This window comes from Pseudorca crassidens, chromosome 14 (assembly GCF_039906515.1).
Source record: "Pseudorca crassidens isolate mPseCra1 chromosome 14, mPseCra1.hap1, whole genome shotgun sequence".
Taxonomy (NCBI): Eukaryota; Metazoa; Chordata; class Mammalia; order Artiodactyla; family Delphinidae; genus Pseudorca; species Pseudorca crassidens.
In genome coordinates, this window is record NC_090309.1 from 37,639,194 (window position 1) to 37,661,223 (window position 22,030).

General features: G+C 36.9%; 1 long non-coding RNA gene across 1 annotated transcript in view; it reads left to right on the top strand.

Moving 5' to 3' along the window:
* LOC137205647 (uncharacterized) overlaps positions 1–22,030 on the top strand; it is a 113,453-nt gene that overhangs the window by 8,275 nt on the left and 83,148 nt on the right. The window contains exon 2 of the long non-coding RNA XR_010934234.1: positions 14,421–14,491. This is a non-coding gene — a long non-coding RNA (uncharacterized lncRNA). The remainder of the gene's footprint in view (positions 1–14,420; positions 14,492–22,030) is intronic.

Below are 22,030 nucleotides of genomic sequence, written 5' to 3' on the forward strand. Positions count from 1 at the left end.
GATTGTAATTACTTATTAAACATCTGTTGTTGCTCCACAGACTGTAAGCTCTTTGAGGGCAAGGACTGTGTCTATCTTGCATCCCCAGAGCATATCACAGTGTTTGGCACATAACAGGCAATCAAAAGAAACTAGTTGAATGAATTATCAGGTGAGATATTTATGAATGAACTTTAAAAGCTGTAGAGTGCTATATTGGTCTATATTAGAGTTTTCCCATTATTTCTTCAGGAAACATGTTTGGGATGGCAAATAGTTGACTTATAAATTTACTTTTAGAACACTAAAGGAGGCATTTCAAAACAAGTTTGTTGTGATAGAGTGTTTGCAAAGATGGCCACAATTCTTCCCACCCCTGTGCCCTGATCCTTTGCAACGTCACTTTGTCACTCCTCCCATTAAGAGGTGAGTCTTTTCCCCCACACCTTAAATCTGGGTTGGTCTGGTGACTTTCTTTGACTGATAGAATGTGGCAGAAATGATGTTGTGTGATGTCTAAGCCTTAGCCTTAGGAAGCTTTTCAGCCTTTAGTCTCCCCTGTTGGAATGCTGCCCTGAGACCACCATATGAAGAATCCCTTCTAACTTACTAGAAAACGACAGCCCACCTGAAGTAGAAACAAATTTTTCCAGTTGAGATCCCCTAGACCACCAGCATTAACTGCCAGACATGCGTTGGAGCCCAATGAGTCAAACTGGCCATATGAGTGACCCAGATAACACCAGTAGAAGAATTGCCCAGCTAAGCTATATCCAATACATGTATTGTTACACAGTACAATATAACTGATAGACCCATAAATGTAGTGTCAAGGAAAAATTAAACCATGCTCATTTACTCTTTGTTTAGCCCCAGAACTGCCCTTAATCTTTTCACACTGGGACTGTGTTTTTCAGCCCACTCATTTGTCACCTCTAAACTCTATTCTACAAATCCTGAGAAGAGATTTCCTTTGATCACTTTTCTTTTTTTTTTTTTTTTTAACATCTTTATTGGAGTATAATTGCTTTACAATGGTGTGTTAGTTTCTGCTTTATAAGAAAGTGAATCAGTTATACATATACATATGTTCCCATCTCTTCCCTCTTGCGTCTCCCTCCCTCCCACCCTCCCTATTCCACCCCTCTAGGTGGTCACAAAGCACTGAGCTGATCTCCCTGTGCCATGCGGCTGCTTCCCACTAGCTATCTATTTTACGTTTGGTATTGTATATATGTCCATGCCACTCTCTCACTTTGTCACAGCTTACCCTTCCCCCTCCCCATATCCTCAAGTCCATTCTCTAGTAGGTCTGTGTCTTTATTCCTGTCTTACGCCTAGGTTCTTCATGACCTTTTTTTTTTTTCCTTAGGTTCCATATATATGTGTTAGCATACGGTATTTGATTTTCTCTTTCTGACTTACTTCACTCGGTATGACAGACTCTAGGTCCATCCACCTCACTACAAATAACTCAATTTCATTTCTTTTTATGGCTGAGTAATATTCCATTGTATATATGTGCCACATCTTCTTTATCCATTCATCCGATGATGGACACTTAGGTGGCTTCCATCTCCTGGCTATTGTAAATAGAGCTGCAATGAACATTTTGGTACATGACTCTTTTTGAATTATGGTTTTCCCAGGGTATATACCCAGTAGTGGAATTGCTGTGTCGTATGGTAGTTCTATGTGTAGTTTTTTAAGGAACCTCCATACTGTTTTCCATAGTGGTTGTATCGATTTACATTCCCACCAGCAGTGCAAGAGCGTTCCCTTTTCTCCACACCCTCTCCAGCATTTATTGTTTCTAGATTTTTTGATGATGGCCATTCTGACTGGTATGAGATGATATCTCATTGTAGTTTTGATTTGCATTTCTCTAATGATTAATGATGTTGAGCATTCCTTCATGTGTTTGTTGCCAATCTGTATATCTTCTTTGGAGAAATGTCTGTTTAGGTCTTCTGCCCATTTTTGGATTGGGTTGTTTGTTTTTTTGATATTGAGCTGCATGAGCTGCTTGTAAATTTTGGAGATTAATCCCTTGTCAGTTGCTTCATTTGCAAATATTTTCTCCCATTCTGAGGGTTGTCTTTTGATCTTGTTTATGGTTTCCTTTGCTGTGCAAAAGCTTTTGAGTTTCATTAGGTCCCATTTGTTTATTTTTGTTTTTATTTCCATTTCTCTAGGAGGTGGGTCAAAAAGGATCTTGCTGTGATTTATGTCATGGAGTGTTCTGCCTATGTTTTCCTCTAAGAGTTTGATAGTTTCTGGCCTTACATTTAGGTCTTTAATCCATTTTGAGTTTATTTTTGTGTATGGTGTTAGGGAGTGTTCTAATTTCATTCTTTTACATGTAGTTGTCCAGTTTTCCCAGCACCACTTATTGAAGAGGCTGTCTTTTCTCCAGTGTATATTCTTGCCTCCTTTATCAAAAATAAGGTGACCATAGGTGCATGGGGTTATCTCTGGGCTTTCTATCCTGTTCCATTGATCTATATTTCTGTTTTTCTGCCAGTACCATACTGTCTTGATTACTGTAGCTTTGTAGTATAGTCTGAAGTCAGGGAGCCTGATTTCTCCAGCTCCATTTTTTGTTCTCAAGACTGCTTTGGCTATTTGGAGTCTTTTGTGTTTCCATACAAATTGTGAAATTTTTTGTTCTAGTCACTTTTCTTGTTAAACCAGTGTCCCTATGCTTAGAGATCTGCCTTACAGCTAGAGCTTTTGAGATTCTTTAAGTGGAAAAAGATAGGTTTGGGTCTTAAAATATATTTTTAAACATAATTTTATATATATTGCTTTGAAGATTCATGGTGTATACAAGGGTATTTCTTGCAGTGTCTTAATAGTAAAAATGAAGATACAACTCAAATGGATTAATAGAAGAGTAGTTAAATTATAATAGATATGTTTAAAATCAATATAAAAGGATACTGTCAGTCATTAAAAGATGTGGTCGTTGTACTGATATATATGTTGACGTGAAAAAAAATTCCTTTTATCTTAAGTGAGGGAAAAAAATCCAATTTCATATCCCAATTAAATCTCTTTTTCCCTGCACCCATTATTTTTTCTCAGTCTTTACTTGAGATTCCAGGAACCTGCAGTGGAGGGGGAGGTATGGTCTGCATTTTCATTCATCTTTCCTTTCCTTCTGGTGGTAGTTCCCCAGGAGTTGGGAGACTGGAGGAAAAATGGGGAAGAGTGATAAATACCTCTTTAGTTCACTGGGTTTGCAGTTATAGTTCTTTGTTGGTTTTTACTGCTTTACTTCCATATGGCAGGGATGCAAATGCCAGCTTTCTATTGTGGCATTTATATGATTTGTGGGGACAGGAGGGTGCTTGCAAAGCCTTCCAGCCATGGAGTTCCCCGACCCGGGAGATCTGGTGCAAACTTGACTTCTTTCACCCTACCTCAGCGCTTACAACTGGTAATACAACCCACAGACTCTTGCTACAAGCATCCCCTTACCCAAAGATTGCTCACTTAGATGCAACTTTAGCAAAATGATTTAAACCCTGCTACCTTCCAAGGAGTCTATTGGCTAATGAGGATATCCTACTTCCTTGCCACACCGCATAGTCTGATAACATACTTCTCCTCTGCTTCCTACTTTCCACCTTGCCATCTCTTTCGTTTCTCCTTTCTCCACTTAAAGTAGTACTGGGCAGATCAACAAGAAGGCTACCTAAAAAATATCCAACAGTTGAGGTTGATGTTGGTCTTCCCTTCTTATGAGAAGTGATTTTCGGTCTTCATACCCCACCTAGTTTGGGAGGTAGGAAATCCACTTCCCTGCTCCCCATGGAAAAGGTGCTGTACTCTGGCCTACAGTGATGCTGACAATTTCTGTTTTCAGCATCCTTCCTCAATCTTCTAGTCATAGACACTGGGGATAGGTGGGGAAGGGCTGGGGTTGGAAGTGGCAAAGCTCCAATTATTGAAGCTTTCTCTTTGAAATGAAAGATACTTAACACCTCTTTGTGCTCAGCTTGACATATCACCAACTCCCGAGCAATGCCATAAATCCCACTCAAATCCTATGATATTTGAAAAAAAGATTTCAGGAAACAGAAAAATTCAAGGGGTGGAAATAATTAAATAGTAAAATAAAATGTGAAGGAAAATGAGTTTTCAGATGAAATGTGTTTATGAAAAACAGAACTGGATGACTTAAGCCATTTTATTTTTCACATTCATATGAAATTTCAGAGCCCAGTTTCATTCATTTATTCATTCAACAAATATTCATTGAACACCTACATGAACCAGGCACTAGTAGGCCGTGGGTTTATGATAGTGAAGTTGATAGAGAAGTTCCTGACCTAAGTGGGGGTGACAGTAAGTAAGTAAATAAAATAATAATTAGTTAAATATTGTGGGTTGAATGAAAAGCTATGAAGAAAATAAACAGAGTGCTGTGATCCAGAATACGAGGGAGCATTAATATAGTAAGGTGGTCAAGAAAAGCCCTCTGAGAGGTGGCATTTACACTGCTGCCTGTGGGGGCTAATCCAACCCACATGGTGCTCTCCAGAAGGGTACCTTTTCCTAATTCACTTAGAAGCCATATGTGGGTTAACATGGAGGCTCTGAACATTTAAGCCAAAACCTGAAGGATAAAAAGGAGTCAGCCATATAAAGACCTGAGGAGAAATACGCCAGATAGATAGAATAGCAATTATAGAGGCTCTGAGATAGAAAGAGCACTGTGTGTTCTAGGAGATGACAGGAAGCTGGAGGGAGGAAATAAGTGAGTGAAGAGTGGCAAGAGGCAAGAGATGAGTCTGTAGAATTAGGAAGGAATCAGACCTGCAGGGCTGGCTGTATAGGTTTTGGATTTTATCCTATCCTTCATTTAAAGCAGGGAACTGACAGGATCTGATTTACATTTTTTATAGAGTATAGCTCTATATTTTGAAGGTAGAAATAACAGGAATTGGTGATGAACTGGATGAAGGGAGAATCGGATGAGGAGGGAGGAGTCATGAGGAGTGAATTAAAAGGGAAGAGTCAAGGGCAGCAGTTCATCATATCAGCAGTCACTGAAATGGTCAAGGCTGAGGGAATCCAGATTTAGAGAGAGAAAATTCATTTTGGTCATGTTCAGCTTGAAATGCCTAGGAAACATACAAGAGGATGTCAAGCAGATGTTTAAAGATGTGAATCTGGAGCTCAAAAAGAAGTCTAGCCTACGAATATAAATTTAGGAATTGTCAGCAGATAGTTTTTAAAGCACGAGGACTGATATAGGGAGAAGGCATAGAGAATAGAAAAGAGGGTATAGGAACTCCAACATTTAGAGGTCACATAGAAAAAGGAAAAACATGTGAAGGAGAATGAGCAAGAGTAGCCAATTATTTAAGAAAACCAGCATAGTTTGCGGTATAGAGCCCAGGGAAGAGAGTATCAGAAATGGCCAGTTATGAGAGTTTAATTAAACAGCACAGAAGAGACAGAGTCAGCCAAATAGAAGTTGTCAATTACCTTTACAGGAGTGATAGGGAGGTTGAAATAGATTGAAGTTTGCTATTTATCTTAGCAACACTGATTATAAGAAGGCAGTAGAACTTCAGAGTTCTGAGAGAAAATTAATTCTGAACCTAGAATTCTATAGACGGACAAAGCATTCAAGGATGAGAGCAAATTAGGGAATTTTTCACTTTTTTTGACTTCTTATGTACCTTTTCAGGAAAAAAAAAAGCTTAAGTAATTGTTCTAGCAAAATGAAAAGAGAACTCAAGAAGGAAACATGGGAAGCCAATAATAGAATCTGCTCTAGGAATGCAATAAAAAGATATTTCAGCACAAATATTTAGACATTCAAGGTGATCAATAGTAATAATAACGGAAAGTTAGAAGGGTATCAGAAGAACATCTTTAAGAAAAAAGTAGATTCATTTTTATGAAATAGCATGATTAAAAACCTTAATAATCTTAATTGTAGGGTGACATATGCTCCTCCTGTCATCAACCAAAAAAAGACAATTAGAATCTTTAGTAAAGGCAAAAGAATTGTATAACCCATGGTCCAGAGGTGAAACAAATATGTGTGATTATTATGAGTAATCAATGGACATATGAAAAAAGAGAATCCATTTGACATTGACACCTAGAACATGTTCCTTCAAAAAGCATAGATTTAGTAACATGGTTTATATTTCTCTTTTACAAGTTCACTTATACTATTCAGCAGTGAATAAGATTTATTAAATTGTAATACTGAAAAAATCACTTTTCAAAATAAATTTAAAGACAAAATGCAAAAGTTAGTTATTCTAACAGTGTAAATATTATAAGTATTGACTGTGTAAAAGTACTGGTACAGCTAATAAAGTTGGGAAATGGAGGGAAGTGAAAGGATGCAAATGTGTTAAACTTACATAATGGAGGAGTCAAGAGACATTTTCTAAAGTGTGGATGGACATACTTTCTAATGGTAGATCAAGAAATAGAGGTTTAAGTATATTTAAAGCAATTAAGTAACAAATAGAACTTAATGTATTATAATAAAAATTGCATAGAAGAGACTAGGGGAAGAAAAATGGAGGCTAATGTAATTAAGCCAAATTCTTGTTGTTCTTTTTCAAAGTGTGGAGGCAATTTTAAAAATGTCAGGAGTTGAAGCAAAATGTGGCAGTATGTGTGTATTATTTTCAAGTATGGAGGTAACTATCAGAAGTACTAAAAACAATTTGATGTAGCTACCTTTAGGGCAGTGTTTTTCAAACTGTGAGACTGAAATCAAGTTAGTGGGTTACAATCTACATTAGAAGGGAGAAGATGAAGAAAAAGTATGATTAAGTAAAATTGGTGAAACTTTTATCAGATGTGTGTGTGTGTGTGTCTGTGTGTGTGTGTGTGTGTGTGTGTGTGTGTGTAAAATGTATTTCCTACTTGGGTCCTGGTCAAAAAAGTGCTCTAGGAAGTAGAACTAGGTTGTGGACAATAGTTGGGCTGTATTTTTCTCTTTTATTTTTCTGCTCATCTGTTTGAATTTTTAACTTATGCATGTATTATTTTTATCATAATAATTTAAAATATGTATCTGTTTTTTAATACCTTAAAAATACAAATTTATAAGCTTCCATACCATAATGTGGCATATTTCCTAACAAAAGCAAATATTAGGCAATTTTTCTAAAGAAACAAAATGACAAGCAATCTTACCATCACTTAGCAAGAAAGGAAAAATTAACAGTAAGTTTTAAAGATTACTCAAGGCTCAAGAGAGGGAAGGCTGGGGCAGGGCCAAGAATTTAAGACTTTAGGAGTCCAGGCAATGGATTAAGTAAGAAGAAGATAAAGCAAGAGAAATCAAACAGTTTAAATATCACTGTCACAATGTAAACCAATGCTAAGAATGATCTTGAATCAACAAATCATTTTACCTTATTGTCTCTGTGTGATGTTTCACCTATCAGTGAACACTATAATTGCTTGCATTTCTATGGTGACTTTAAACTTAACTCGGTTTGCCCTTACAGCAAATATGAGACAATTCTTGAGTACCTTCTTGCCCAGATCCTCCCTTTTCTAAAAGCTTCTACTCCATTGGGGTGAGACCTCTGTGGCCACATGCACTTTGTGACCCACCACCTAGCCATACCTACTTTGACCAAGGAAAGACTACTGACCCAATTTGTACTGGTCAGACCTTCTCTCCTAGGAATTTAGAATTAGAACTCAGAAATGCTGGTCATTTTGTATTGGTCACTTGGGGAAAAAGGGTATCATTCTGGGGCAGCCATATTTGGCCCATAGATACACAGAAAAGAATTCATCTTCCTAAAAAGGAAAGAATAAAGCACAGAGGAAAGGCTATTAATTCATTAAGTCAACAAATACTTATGAAGAACCTAGTGTTCTAGGTACTATTCTAGGTACTAGGGATACAGCAGTGAATAAAACCGAGTCTGTGCCCTTGTGGGTATATATTCTTGGGAGAGGGAGGCAGATGATGAACAAATAAATATTTAAGAAAATGTCAAGTAGTATATAAAAGGTTCTATGAAGAAAAATAAAGGGTAAGGGAAGAAAGTTTGACATTGGGGTCAGGGAAGACCTCTCTCAGGAAGTAATTGAGCAGAGACTTGAACCAGTTGGGGAAGCAAGCCAAAAATATATCTGGAGGAATTGCTTTCCAAGCTGCAGTTCTAGTACATGCAAAAACTTTGAGTTGGGAACATTCTTGGGACGTTCAGGGGACATAGTGGCAAGAAGACAGAAAAAAAAATCTACACCTAGATAAGATAAAGAGGAGATCTTAAAAACATCCAGAGAGAAAAGATAAATTGCCCAATTATTAAATAAATAGGTTAAAGATGGCCTCTGTATGTTGGTTCCTATGTTGTTTACTTATTCACAACAGGCTAGGACCATTAGATCAAAACCCACCAGCACCAAAGTCAAATTTTTATACATCTAATTGTTTTAAGCGTAGCCCAAATAAGCAGATTTCTAGCCACTTAGATACTACCTATTTGACATATCCCACAAAACTGTACCCAAACTCTTCTAGCTATAGATAAGACTAACCTTGTAGCTATAAAAGACCCCAAACTGGGCTGCCCTTCAGAGATCTCTGACCCAGAGATTCACCACCTTACCACTGAGTGACATATCCTAGACATGTAGCCCCCTCTCTGATTCCTGTCTCCTTGGGAGTTCCATTGCCCTTTTCCTCTTCTGAGTGGTGGCCCCATGCTGCTGTCTCTGGAAAAATCTCTTGCTGTGAGTGACTTTTCCTTTCATGCAGTTCTGTCCAAGTGCCACCTAATAAGCATTATTATGCAATACTGCCATCTCATTGTTCTGTCTTTTCCTTGATCTCTAGAAATCCTTGAACTCACCACACCAATAGAATAAAATTAGATTGAAATTGACTTTTCAGTTGTAACAATATAAGTCAGAAGACAACGGCATAATATATTCCAAGTAACAAGAGCAAATAAATGTCAGCCTAAAATTTTATACCCAGCTAAACTATAACTTGAGAGACCAAAAATTGAGACTCCCTACTAAAGGATATAGTTCATAATTAAATAAATCATACCACGAGGAAGGAATGAGAGACCCTTCTCAAAAGAAAAGAATAGCAGAGGGCAATGGGAGCAGGTAAATATATGGGGAATATCTAAACGGGTATTATTCATATAAAACAATGATAATAATAATGACTCATCAGGGAGTACAAAAATAAGATGAAGCCAAAATACTAATGGTAATAACATGAACAATGGGGTAGAGTGAACACAGGAAAACTATTCCAGGCCCTTGTTTTATTCATGATCAAGGTAGATATATTTAGCAATTCCAGACTCTAAATGTTTATATTAAGGATATAACTAAAGAATATATGTAGAATGTACTATTTCAAAATACAGTAGTGAGGTAACTAAATTTTATTTAATGCAGTAGATAGCAGCAAGAGAAAAGAACAGATTTTTTAAAGTAAAAAGATGTTTTTTAATTTTTAAAGAGAAAAGTATGAGATAAAATGATAAGAAATAAATCCAAATATATCAGTAAATGGACCCAACTCACCAATTGAAAAATAGACATTATCAGGTAAGAAAAAAGAAAACATACAAAAATATACCTGAATTGAATTTACAGGAACTATAATATGAGGACATAGAAATACTTAAGTAAAAGAAGAAGTTCTGCAATAAGAGAAAAAAAAGTTAAAGGATTGGAAGGAAATGAATAAAACCATTATTATTTTCAGGTGATATGATTTTCTACATAGAAAAATCCAAGGGTCTGCTGACAAATCATTAGACTTAAAGAATTTGTCAAAATGTCTGATACAAGATTTATATACAAAATTTAAATGCATTTTGTATGCAATTAGGAAAATAATATTTTAAGAAATAATTTTTATGATAGCAAGAAAAAAGTATAACATCCTTTGGATATTAGGCAAGGCCTTACAGAGAAAATTATAAAACTTTAATGAAAACAGACATATAAGAACTTCCCTGGCTGTCCCAGCCAGGGGTTAAAACTTCGCCCTCCAATGTAGGGGGTGCAGGTTTGATCCCTGGTTGGGGAGCTGGGATCCCACATGCCTCGTGGCCAAAAAACCAAAATATAAAAATAGAAGTAACAGGGCTTCCCTGGTGGTGCAGTGATTGAGAGTCTGCCTGCTGATGCAGGGGACATGGGTTCGTGCCCTCATCTGGGAAGATCCCACATGCTGCGGAGCGGCTAGGCCTGTGAGCCATGGCTGCTGAGCCCGTGCATCCGGAGCCTGTGCTCCACAACGGGAGAGGCCACGACAGTGAGAGGCCCGCGTACCACCCCCCAAAGAAAAAAGAAATAAAAGTAACAAATCCAATAAAGACTTTAAAAATGGTCCACATCAAAAGAAAAAATATCTTAAAAAAATATATATTGAGAAATATAATCACACTGTTGGCTAGAAAGACAATATTATAAAGAAGACACGTCTTTCAAAATTGATCTATCCAAATTAATTTCGATTGAAATCTTAGATGGATTTCTTTAACTTGCCAAGCTTGACAGAATTTATATGGAAAATCCAAGACTCAAAAATAGCCAAGATACTACTCAAGAACTGGGGAAGATTTGCTGTATCACATATCAAGACTTCTTATAAATATATATTAAGTAAAACATATTGACAATGGCCCAGTGATAACAAATTGACCAGTGGAAACAGAATAGAGTCAAAAAACTGATCCATACATATACAGTAACTTGATTTATGCCAGATGGGTATTATAGATGACCAAAAAAGGATGAACTTCAATAAATAGCACTAGCCTTTGAACTGCTTACCTTCAATTTTCTTGTTAAATGAGATCATAAATGTCTACATTGTTTAAACTACTGTTAGATTTTTCTGTTACTTGCAGCCCAAAGAATTCCTGATACAGACCCTAGTATCCCTTGGCCAAGGACATGTGAATAAAATGGTCCAATCAAAGTGGATCCTGGGACTTGTTAAGGAACAACAGGGAAGAGACAATGCCTCTTCTATAAATTTGAATCTGAGTGAATATGTGCCTGAAGTTTCTGGGGACTACCACATGGAACCTGAGAGTGAAGACAACGCAGGGGAAGACAGAGTGAAGGATGCAGAGTAACTAAATCTTGGTGACAGAGTTTGAACCTTTAAAATGAGACCCTCCTTCTCCTGTCTACACATGGACTTTTCAATTATGTAAGCCAATAAATTCCTTTTTATTTATTTAAGCCATTTTCAGTTGAATTGCCTGTTTTATGCAACTGAAATGATCTGACTAGAAATGGTAAACTCAGCTCACTTTCTCAAAGAGTTTATCATAGAAACCATGAACATTCTACTGAATTTTTTAAATGTTGCTGGCTGAAGATGGATGTGACTAATAAAGCCAGTGTACAACCAATATATAGATGAGACCACAAGAGCAGTAACTGGTTTGATTGAACATTTGGGTCATGCTAATATTTATATCTTTTGAAAATTCTAAGAAAAACAAAAAGACTCTTTCACCATGTTTTATTCAATAAAACTGAAGCTGAGGGGTTGAGAAGGAGCAATCATATAAGGTCAGGAGGGCTTAATTTTGTTAGCCAAGTAATAAGCATGCATGGGATTGTAGAAAATAAATTCTTGCCTCATTCTCTAGGTTTATGGAAAAATTTTTTTACAAATACGCAGTGTAAACTGCTTTTAAAATTCTGGTATTTTGTTAACTAGGGAGTCTTGCTAGGATGGCTAACAAAGCAGAGACTGAAGAAAGTCTGAAAGTCATGAGACACAAGAGACCACATTTGCATTTTTAGAAGATTTTTCAAAATAAAAGAGATCTAAAAGTCAGATAAATACGAAATGGATTCATGACAAAGAAAGTGATCTACAGAAGTAGTTCTCAAAATTAATTTTAGCATTGGAACTTTTTTCCAAATGAAATTTTAGAGAGAATTTCAATATGTAAATTAGACAAATGTATTTGTTAGTATAGATTTGTTTTTTAATTTAACTATATAACATTTGCTTATTAAGGAGTAGAGGAAGGATGCTACTTTGTTGAACACACTAAAATTTTAAAATCAAGCGTTATGGCATGCGGGATCTTTTTTTAGTTGCAGCATGTGGGATCTTTCTGCAACTAAAAGGTCCCAACTAAGACCCGGTGCAGCTAAATAAATAAATAAATAAATTTAAAGAAGAGTTATGGATGACAGTTCCTGTCTTTTATTATCATTAGCATTTAATTAATTTATTTATTTTAGCTATGCAGGAGTAAGATAAATATTTGCAAATAGTAATTTCAGGGTACTTTTAAATTAAGCTGACTCAGAAGCCTGAGAAAGGAGTAGTAGATTTTCAAAAATTTTATTTCAAGGTTAAAGCATTAAGCACATCTATTAGTAGAACTAATTATCTTAAATATAAAGGTTAGAGAAGAAGGAACTAAAAGTTACAAGGATTGCTTAAAATACTTATAATAGGATACAGTATTATGACACCACACTTACTTGTTAGTCTGTTGTTTTTGTTGCATAATCGGCTACAATATAATTTTGCCTCAACAGAGAATTTGAACATTTAACTGGTTTTTAACTGAGCATGATGCATGTGTGTTGTGGATTTGTGCTCATTTGTACAATTTTATGTCGGTAAATGTGCTGACATGTCTTAATTTTTAAAAATTAAAAAAAGAAAAAATGCAGGACCATAATTTTCAATTTAATCTTCATTTATGAGACATTTAAGTGAGCATGCAAACATTATGATGAAGAAATCACAAGGACTGTTCACAGATATTTCGGTTCTCTTCCTGGATATGGGTAGGATTGCTCTTCCTGGCCCACTTTGGAGTTGGCTGTGGCCATGTGCCTTGCTTTGGCAGGTGAAATGTGAGCACCAGTAATACATATCAGTTCTGGGCAGATGTTTTAAGCGCCCCTACACAGTTCTCCATGTTTCCTTACCTCTGCCACAGTTATCAAAGAAGCACACTAATGAGGAGTCTCCATCAGCCTGGATTCCTGAGTGATGATGAACAGAATCTCCTGCTAACCTGCACTGAATATGTGTAAAGTCACAAACTATGGGTAAACCGAAGCAGCCAGTTAGCAGAAAGGGGAGAGGGGACAGACTTGCAGAGAGTATCTGAGATACCATGAGAGAATGATGAGAGAGAGCGGCCAATCCCTAGAATTTCTTTGGTTCCAGGTGCTTTCCAGGTCCCATGGGTTCTAACACTAAAAACCCCACATTGTTCTATGGAGCTTGAACAGGACTCCTGATACTTGAACAACAACAAGCTAAATAAAACATGTATTTCCACTTAACAAGGTGTCCCCAAAATGCATATGCTAAATCAAAAGTTACAGGCATTTTAATATATAATGCCAAATGTCACGCACTAGCAAGGAGGAGCATGCCCCTTTCACAATACAGTAGTCTTCACAATACTGGGTGTGCACTTTATAAAACAAAACAAAGTGGGGGAAAAAGCTTTGCTAATAGGCAAAAAAAAAGTTAAATCTATTAATCAGCATTTCTTAATTAGTGAGGCTGACTGTTTTTCAAATGTTTTTAAGTCATTCCTTTTGTAATTAAAAAAATTAATTTCTCTTGCCAATTCATTTATTAGAATCTTAAAGGTTTCTTATGGGTATATATGTGCTTTCCATACTGCAATACTTATCACAAATATTTGCCCAGGTTGGTTTAGCTTTCAGATTTTTATTATGCTGGTGGTTTATGTCAATTTTTAACCTTTGTGTAGTCAAACATATATTTTCCTTTATCGAGTGACATATTGCCCAGTACTTTGTTAGCATCTCCTATGACTGTTTATTGTATAAAATTATTATTCTAACCACTTTTGTGTGCTTTGTAGATTGACATCTTTTATACATAACTATTAATATCATTTCCCATATTTTTCCTTTTAAAGATCAAACTGATTGATTCGCAAACCCCAGCTCTTTTTTCGACTTTCTTTAATAAAATATGTAATTGTTCCACTGCATATACTAGCAATCATACCTCCTCTGCCCTCACACAAAGATGGTTCAAATTTTAATCTTATGTTATTTATTAAGCTGCTGAAAATGATTTTACTGACCACCAAAGAAATACACCTATCTTTACCCCTGAACTTAATATCTAGTGTGTGTGTGTGTGTGTGTGTGTGTTTCTGAAATCCTTTGATATCCTCGATTTTACACTTTTATTTTGAACTTTAGGCCAATGGGCCTTCAGTTTTAATTCATTTTCAGCAATTGTTCCATTTTGTATAATATAACAGTTAAAAATAGTTTAAGGTTACTGTCAAATCAAACATTTGGAAACAACAGTAGACAGCATTCTGCTTCCTGAGGGCTGTTGTGACCTAATCCTAACATGACTTTTTGCCCAGATAGTTCACTATGGTTCACTCTCTTTCCTGTTGACCCTACAGTTGTTGCCAGGACACAAACCTGATCTAACTCTGCTGCTTAAGAAGCTTCCATGGCTCCCAGTCACCTACAGGTAAAATCAAAACTCCTTAGAACAGAAATCTTTTTTTTCCACCATCTGGCCCCCCTAAATTTTTACCTTCATTTGCACACCTCTTAAAATGAGCACAGGAGCTGCAGCCACACAGAGGTGATTGTCAGTCTCAACAAATTATTTCCCACATCAGTGCTTTTGCACTTGTTGTCCCATTTAGAATGTCCTGCACTTCTCTCCCCGCTTCCCAACCCCAATTCTTAGTATCCTTCAAATGCCAACTCAAACTTCACTTCTGCAGTGACAGCTCCAAGTTCAGACTGTCTGGCAGTCAGTCACCTCCTCCTCTAGGGACTAGACAGTCATATTCAAGTGGGGGAAAGAGACATAGAAAGAAATAATCAAACACATGGTCAAAAAGACCATGAACTCTTTAAGGACAAAGACCTCATCATTTACTCACCTCTGTGTCCCCTGCACCTACCAGTCAAATAAGTGTTGAATTGAATTTAACTGAATCATGCGGAATGAGTTTAATAATTGTATTTCACTTTTAAGAATATCAACTATGTGGATTTTCTAGTTATAGTTTCATAATTTGACCTTAAAAAATAAACTACAAAATGGTTGCTAAAATTTTACAAATGTTTGTATTATCAGTTAAATTTATTTATTGCATTTTAAAAAATTATGTAGTGTTGTTTTTTACTTTAATGGGGTCTGTATAATTCATAGAATCTATGTTAATGTCTCAGGGTAATTTTAAAGCATGTAAAGCATAGAAATAATATTGGAATGGATAGCTGAGATACAAATATTAAAGTATAGGAATGTGCCAAAAAGAAACTCCTGCCTGAAAAGAACACTTGTTTCTTGCAGAGGGCAAAACCCTGACATCTTTAATAAGGTATTGCAAAATCTGCTCACTCACCCACCCTACCCATGGAAGGCAAAGTCAACGTTCCGACTGAGCTTAGTTTAGAAACTTTGGAACCATATGTTTAAAGAATGAGACAGGTTTGTCAAGACTTTCTGCCAAAGCACATCACAAATTTAACATGTGCTTACTGCCTGCTCTTAAAACCTAGTTTCCATGAGCCAACCAGCTGCTGGCATTTGGGATACCTTCTAACTAGTTATGTCTCAAACCCAGCCACATCTTCATTTCCCAAAGGAAGCTCCAGAAACTTTCTGCTGTCTCCTCTGTCTCTCATATGACTTGTTAACTCTGTTTTATAAAATTCCTCAATTTTAACCTTAGAGCCATGATATTAAATTTATAAACATGAAAATACAGATATTAAAATGTTGGTAATGAAGTTAACCACCTTCCTGATAAACTTGCTCATCCTGTATACTCTTATGATGCAACCATCTTTGCAAACATCCACCTGAAAAAAGTTAAAGTCATAACAATAACAGCTAACACTTATTGAGTGCTCTTAATGTCCTAGGTGCTATGCTTTTTTATCTCCTTTAATTCTCACAGGAGTGAGATGACTTGAACATATGTTCCTGACCCCCTGCCCCTTTCTTCCTTTCCTCCCCCTAATTCCTTACTGGAGCAGCAAACCCTTGTTGATAATGTGTGTTTCTGAGGATGTCCATAGAAGAGGGTATATACTGGACATATGAGGTCTGTAACTGTGGAAAGCCAACTCCCTTTGGGAAAAATAGTGCTGCACAAGTGGACGGAATCATGCTCCTTCCTAGTGTCTGAGTAAAGTGTTTCTCTCCCTTGTATTTGGAGAGCCTGAGAATAAAGTATAGAATACTAGAGTAGTGGTTCTCAAAAGGTTGTCCCTGGACTTGTAGTAATGACATCATCTGGGAATTTATTAGCCCTTGTTAGAAATGCAAATTCTCGGGCCTCACTACAGGCCTATGAGACCCAAGAAGCTGTGTTTTGTTTGTTTGTTTGTTTGTTTTGCGGTACACGGGCCTCTCACTGCTGTGGCCTCTCCCGTTGCGGAGCACAGGCTCCGGATGCGCAGGCTCAGTGGCCATGGCTCACGGGCCCAGCCGCTCCGCGGCATGTGGGATCTTCCCGGACCGGAGCACGAACCCGTGTCCCCTGCATCGGCAGGCGGACTCTCAACCACTGCGCCACCAGGGAAGCCCAGAAGCTGTGTTTTAATAAGACCTCCAGGAGATTGTGATACATGTCTAAGTTTGAGAACAGGACTATAAGAGCAGACGGCTTAATATCCTCCATCTGTTGGAAACAGCCAGCTGACCTGTAAAGGTGCTGAGGAACTCCTATCCATTATAGGGCATAGGAAATCACAATGCATTTAATAAACTCAGTAATTTGAGGGAGATTTACCCAGACCAACCAGAGGGGGTGACTCCTCGAAGACAGAAGATAACTTTAATGTTAGTAGCAGCCCTGTTAGCTCCCTTAGTAGGAATCAAGGCTTAGAGAGGTTAAATAACTGTTCAAGGTCACACCACTAGTGAGTAACAGAACCAAGATTTGAACCCAGGTCCCCTCCTTACCTTCCGTATATAAATTCCAATTCTGTCTATCTCAACTGTTTCTGTAGGATTCATACTTTTTTAAACTTTGTTTTAAATCGTGATATAACATGCATACAATATGGCTCTCTTCCCTCTGGTGGTAACTACTATCTTGGCTTGTTATTTTTTCTTTATTAAACGTCTTTCTTTATTAAGCGTCCATAAGCATTCTTAAACAACATAGTTTGGTTTTTTCCTGTCTTGAACTTCTTATAAAAAGAATCATACTGTTTATATCCTTATGTGTCCTGCTTATTTTGCTCAACAGCATGTTTGGGGCATTCAACCATGTTGTCTTATGTAGCCATAGTTTATTTTCATTGCTATATAGTGTTTCATTGGGTGAATAATATTTTATTCATCCTGGAATCCATCATTTCTTCATTCCCACTGTCACTCTACTTCAGACATTCATTAAACGATTCCTTATTATTTAAGTTATCCCAGTGGACCTTAACTATTCTTATTTCCAGCTTTCCCCAACTGCTGCCAGAGGATTCTTCTAAAAGTCAGCATTGATCATGTACCTCCTGTTACAAGAAGTTGTAGGAGGGGAGGAAGAAGAAAGGCTGGGAGGCAGGCAGCAACACTTTTTTGGTTTTTATTCTAAGGTCAATGCAAAGCCCTATCTGGCTAATAGTTTTGACTTTTTTTTTTTTTTTTTTTTTGGCCACACCGTGTGGCATGTGGGATCTTAGTTCCCTGACAGGGTATTGAAACTGTGCCCCCTGCAGTGGAAGCACAGAGTCCTAATCACTGGACCGCCAGGGAATTCCCTAAATTTCTGTTGTTATATATATATATAAGCAATGGACATTTATTCCTCACATCTCTGAAGGCCACAAGCCCCAAATCAAGGTGTTTTCAGGGCCATGCTCCTTCTCTCTAAAGACTCTAGGGGATAATCCTTCCTTGCTTCTTCCAGCTTCTGGTGGCCCAGGTGTTCTTTGGCTTGTGGCAGCCTAACTCCAACCTCTGCCCCTGTCTTCACATGGCCTTTTCCTCTGTGTCTTTCTTCTCTTCTGTCTCTTGTACGGACAGTGTCATTGGATTTAGTGCCTACCCTAATTGAGGATGATCTCATCTCAAGATCCTTAATTATATCTGCAAATATCCTTTTTTCCAAATAAGGTCACATTCACAGGTTCCAGGTGGACATATCTTTTTGGGAGACACTATTCAACCCACACAATGTCACATTTTTCTTTATCTAGTTACCTAATAATAGACACTTGAATTCTTTATTTGTTTCTTTCTTTCTTTTGGCTATTATGAATAAAACTGCTATGAATATTCCTATACAAGGCTTTTTGTGGATACGTTTTCAGCTTCACAGTTTTGAATTCCAATTCTAATTATCTTAATATAAGATGTGATTAATTTTAAGTGGTAATTACCCATAGTGACATTTTTAATTCTGGCAGGAACTTTTGTAAGAATTGATCAGCATCTATATACCTGATCTAAATATGTTGTATAAGTGAAAACATAATACTGCCAAGAGACAAGATATGGAATTCTAATAAGTATGTTTATTTTTGTTTCTCAAGATACTATCAAGAAACAAACAAGTTTCAAATCAGGAAACATTGACTTTAACTCCTTAAAATAACAGAAATACCTGATTAAAGTTAACCCCTTAAAATAACAGCAATACTTGGTTAAAGTAAAAAACAAAAACACTGCTTGACTCCATTCTGTCAGTTCTTTGTTTTGTTATGATACTTTGCATTCCCGTGCTTAAAGCCATCACCATGGCTAAATTTGATACATTTATCTCATTATGGGCCTGACTAACATGGACCATTCCACTGGAATGGATTTAAATGCAGTTCCTTAACAAACAAAGCCATCCATCTGGGATATTCTACCCTTAGATTCTGGTAGGTCCATCGTTAATAGAACTACTGGGATGTGGTTTGGAGGCTTTCTCCCGTGTGTCTGGCTTCTACTCTACAATGAAAGCGTCTTAGAGGAGAGGAACTCTGTCTCCTTCACCTGTGTATCCTCCAACTCCAGGCCCATCTCAGTGCTTTCTTAGCCTTATAAGTGTTTCCTGACTAAATAGTGCTTGTGAATAAAAAATAAGAAGGAAGATGCTGATAACTCTACTCTTCATAGTAGAGTAATTCCAATAATACAGAGCAGTTCTTGTTGATGAAATTTCTTAGAAATTGTTTTAATAAATGATTCCTTTTTAATCTATTGGAAAGCCTCCCAGATTATTACTTACACTGGTAGTTTCTTATTGACTATTTGCTTCATTTATTCAACAATACTAGGAACTGGTGATTGGCTACAGTATTCATTTATAAGAGCAATTTAAAACACTACTCAGAAACAAACAAACAAACAAAAAACACTACTCAGGCCCTGATGAAACTTGACAAGTGTAACAGAGAAAAGTATAGAGTTCTTGTTATACTTTTTAGACAGCTTAAAAATGGTCCTGTAAAATGGTTTGCAGTTTTAAAGATAGGAACAAACTTATGTAATGTGCTCTGTCATTACCACCCCAGTCTTTTGCAATGTGTGTAAATCAAAAAGCTTACTTAAGTTTTTTGAAAAGTGTAGATACAGTGCCACTATTTTGGAGTATAATTACTTTGAAACTTTTGGGTGGATAAACTTGGAATTTTCACTAATCATCATTTTTCATTTTTACTTTATTCTGTCCCTTTAATTTTAATTTTAATAGGCCTTTCTCTGAAATCAGAGAAACAAATATACTCTATTGAAATCATGATTTCTTCATTTTGACAGTTATCCACAGGATGAGGTTTAACAGAAGAGACAGTGAAGACTATGACAACATAGTCAAACGTGAGATGGTGTAACTTATGATACATATTTTTAAAAGATATGTAGATGCTACTTTCAAAACCACAATTTCAAAATCAAATTAGGCATTTTGAGGGCATTTCATATGTAGCGTTATTTACCAGATTGTATTATTATCCAGACTTTTAAACCTTCTCTACTTGTTTGGGAATATTTTCAACTACAAATAACAGACTAATAGATCTTAAGCAAGAGGGGCTTATTTGTCTAACATAACAAGAAATCCAGAATAGGTGCTTGTTGACATTTTTAGCAGCTTAATGTAGGGGGTTCAGGTTGGTAGCTCTGTGATTCCTTTTGCCTTCTCTTCATAGTCACAAGATGGATGCAAAAGCTCCAAGCATCAGAACCATTTTCAAAGGCAGGATGCAGGGGACACTATTAGAACTTTCTACTTGCCTCTTTTTTTTTACTAGAAAAGACATATCTTTCTCAAATCATCTATCCAATAGTTTTCTCCTTGCATTTCATTGACCATAATGGTGTCACAAGACTATCTCTAGCTGTAAAGGGGGCTCAGGAAATGACTGTCTGCCTCACCTCTGTAATGAGAGGGAGGCAAGGGAGAAGGGGTTAGGAATGACTTTTCGGTAGCAGTCACATCTTGCATATAGTATGTTCGGTAATGAATTAACAAGTGATCCACAATGTTCAACAGAACTAAAGTTCAGCTATACACCCATTATCTCTCCTACTAAATTTACATTTTCTTTTCCTCATTTGTTCAGAAACATTAGGAGAGGTTGTACTGTTTATCAGCAAACATTTGTTAAGCATGCGGAATACACTAGTACTTGCTCTGTGACTGGGTAGAGAATTAAGAATGGCTAGGGAAGACATATGGGAACATATGTTTATGTATGACTGATTCACTTTGTTATAAAGCAGAAACTAACACACCATTGTAAAGCAATTATACCCCAATAAAGATGTTAAAAAAAAAAAAAATCCAAATGGAGAAAAGTACAACTCTAGGATGATCATCAATGCCTGTCATGATGGGGCATTACTAAAATTTCCAAATGAGCTTACTTTCCCAAAATTATTAACACACTTCTCCATATCATAGAACATATTTGAGATGTTAGCTAATATTATATTTTAAATTACCTCATGTAATAGTAATTATCAGGAATATGCAATCAAAATTAACAAGGGGAACACGAAAGTTGCCCCAATATAGTGCTCATTGATTCAAAACTCCTTACTTGGTGGCAAGTACCACATCCTATATATCTACTCCAAGGATTCTATTCTTTCAATTATCTGAAACAATAGTTATTGATGGTTAATGAGACACATAGGAAGAAACAATTTCCTCAGGTCCTAAATGGCCTCACAACCTCTAGGGTCCATGTACTAAACAGTCTCCTGGAGTGATTTGGAAGAGTGAAGAGGTCCCTTAAGAACTTCAGTACCTGGAAACGAGAGGCACAAGAGACTATCCAGCTCCCCAAAGGATCCTCTGTACAAGGCCTACAAAAGGACCATTAAAGGAACTACTGTACTCTTTCCAGAGAAGGAAAATAAATCCATTGTATCCTACAGGGATCCAGAGGCTTGCTAGAACTATTACACCCAATTTTTATAACCTATAGGTATAATTTCAACTTTTTGATCCACCGCGGTTCTTAGTACATTCAGCCTTGTGAAACCATGTCTCGATATTTTATTTGGAAAATATGGTTAAGAAAATAACCATATTTTATTTGGAAAATATGGTTAAGAATATGGTTTAAAAATATGGTTAACATTCCCCGGTGGCGCAATGGTTAAGAATCCACCTGCCAATGCAGGGGACACAGGTTTGAGCCCTGGTCCAGGAATATCTCACATGCCGTGGAGCAACTAAGCCCGTGCGCCACAACTACTGAGCCTGTGCTCTAGAGCCTGTGAGCCACAACTACTGAGCCCACGTGCCACAACTACTGAAGCCAGCATGCCTAGAGCCCATGCTCTGCAACAAGAGAAGCCACTGCAATGAGAAGCCCACAACGCACCACAACGAAGAGTAGCCCCCACTCCCTGCAACTAGAGAAAGCCCGCGCACAGCAATGAAGACCCAACACAGCCAATAAATAAAATAAATAAATTTATTAAAAAAAAAAGAATACACGAGACCTGAGTAAGGAAAGGCAAAGGAAGCTAAGCAACTATAGCATATTACAACCTGACTCTAGCTATAAACTGGTTTTTGGAGACTAAACATTCTCTAGT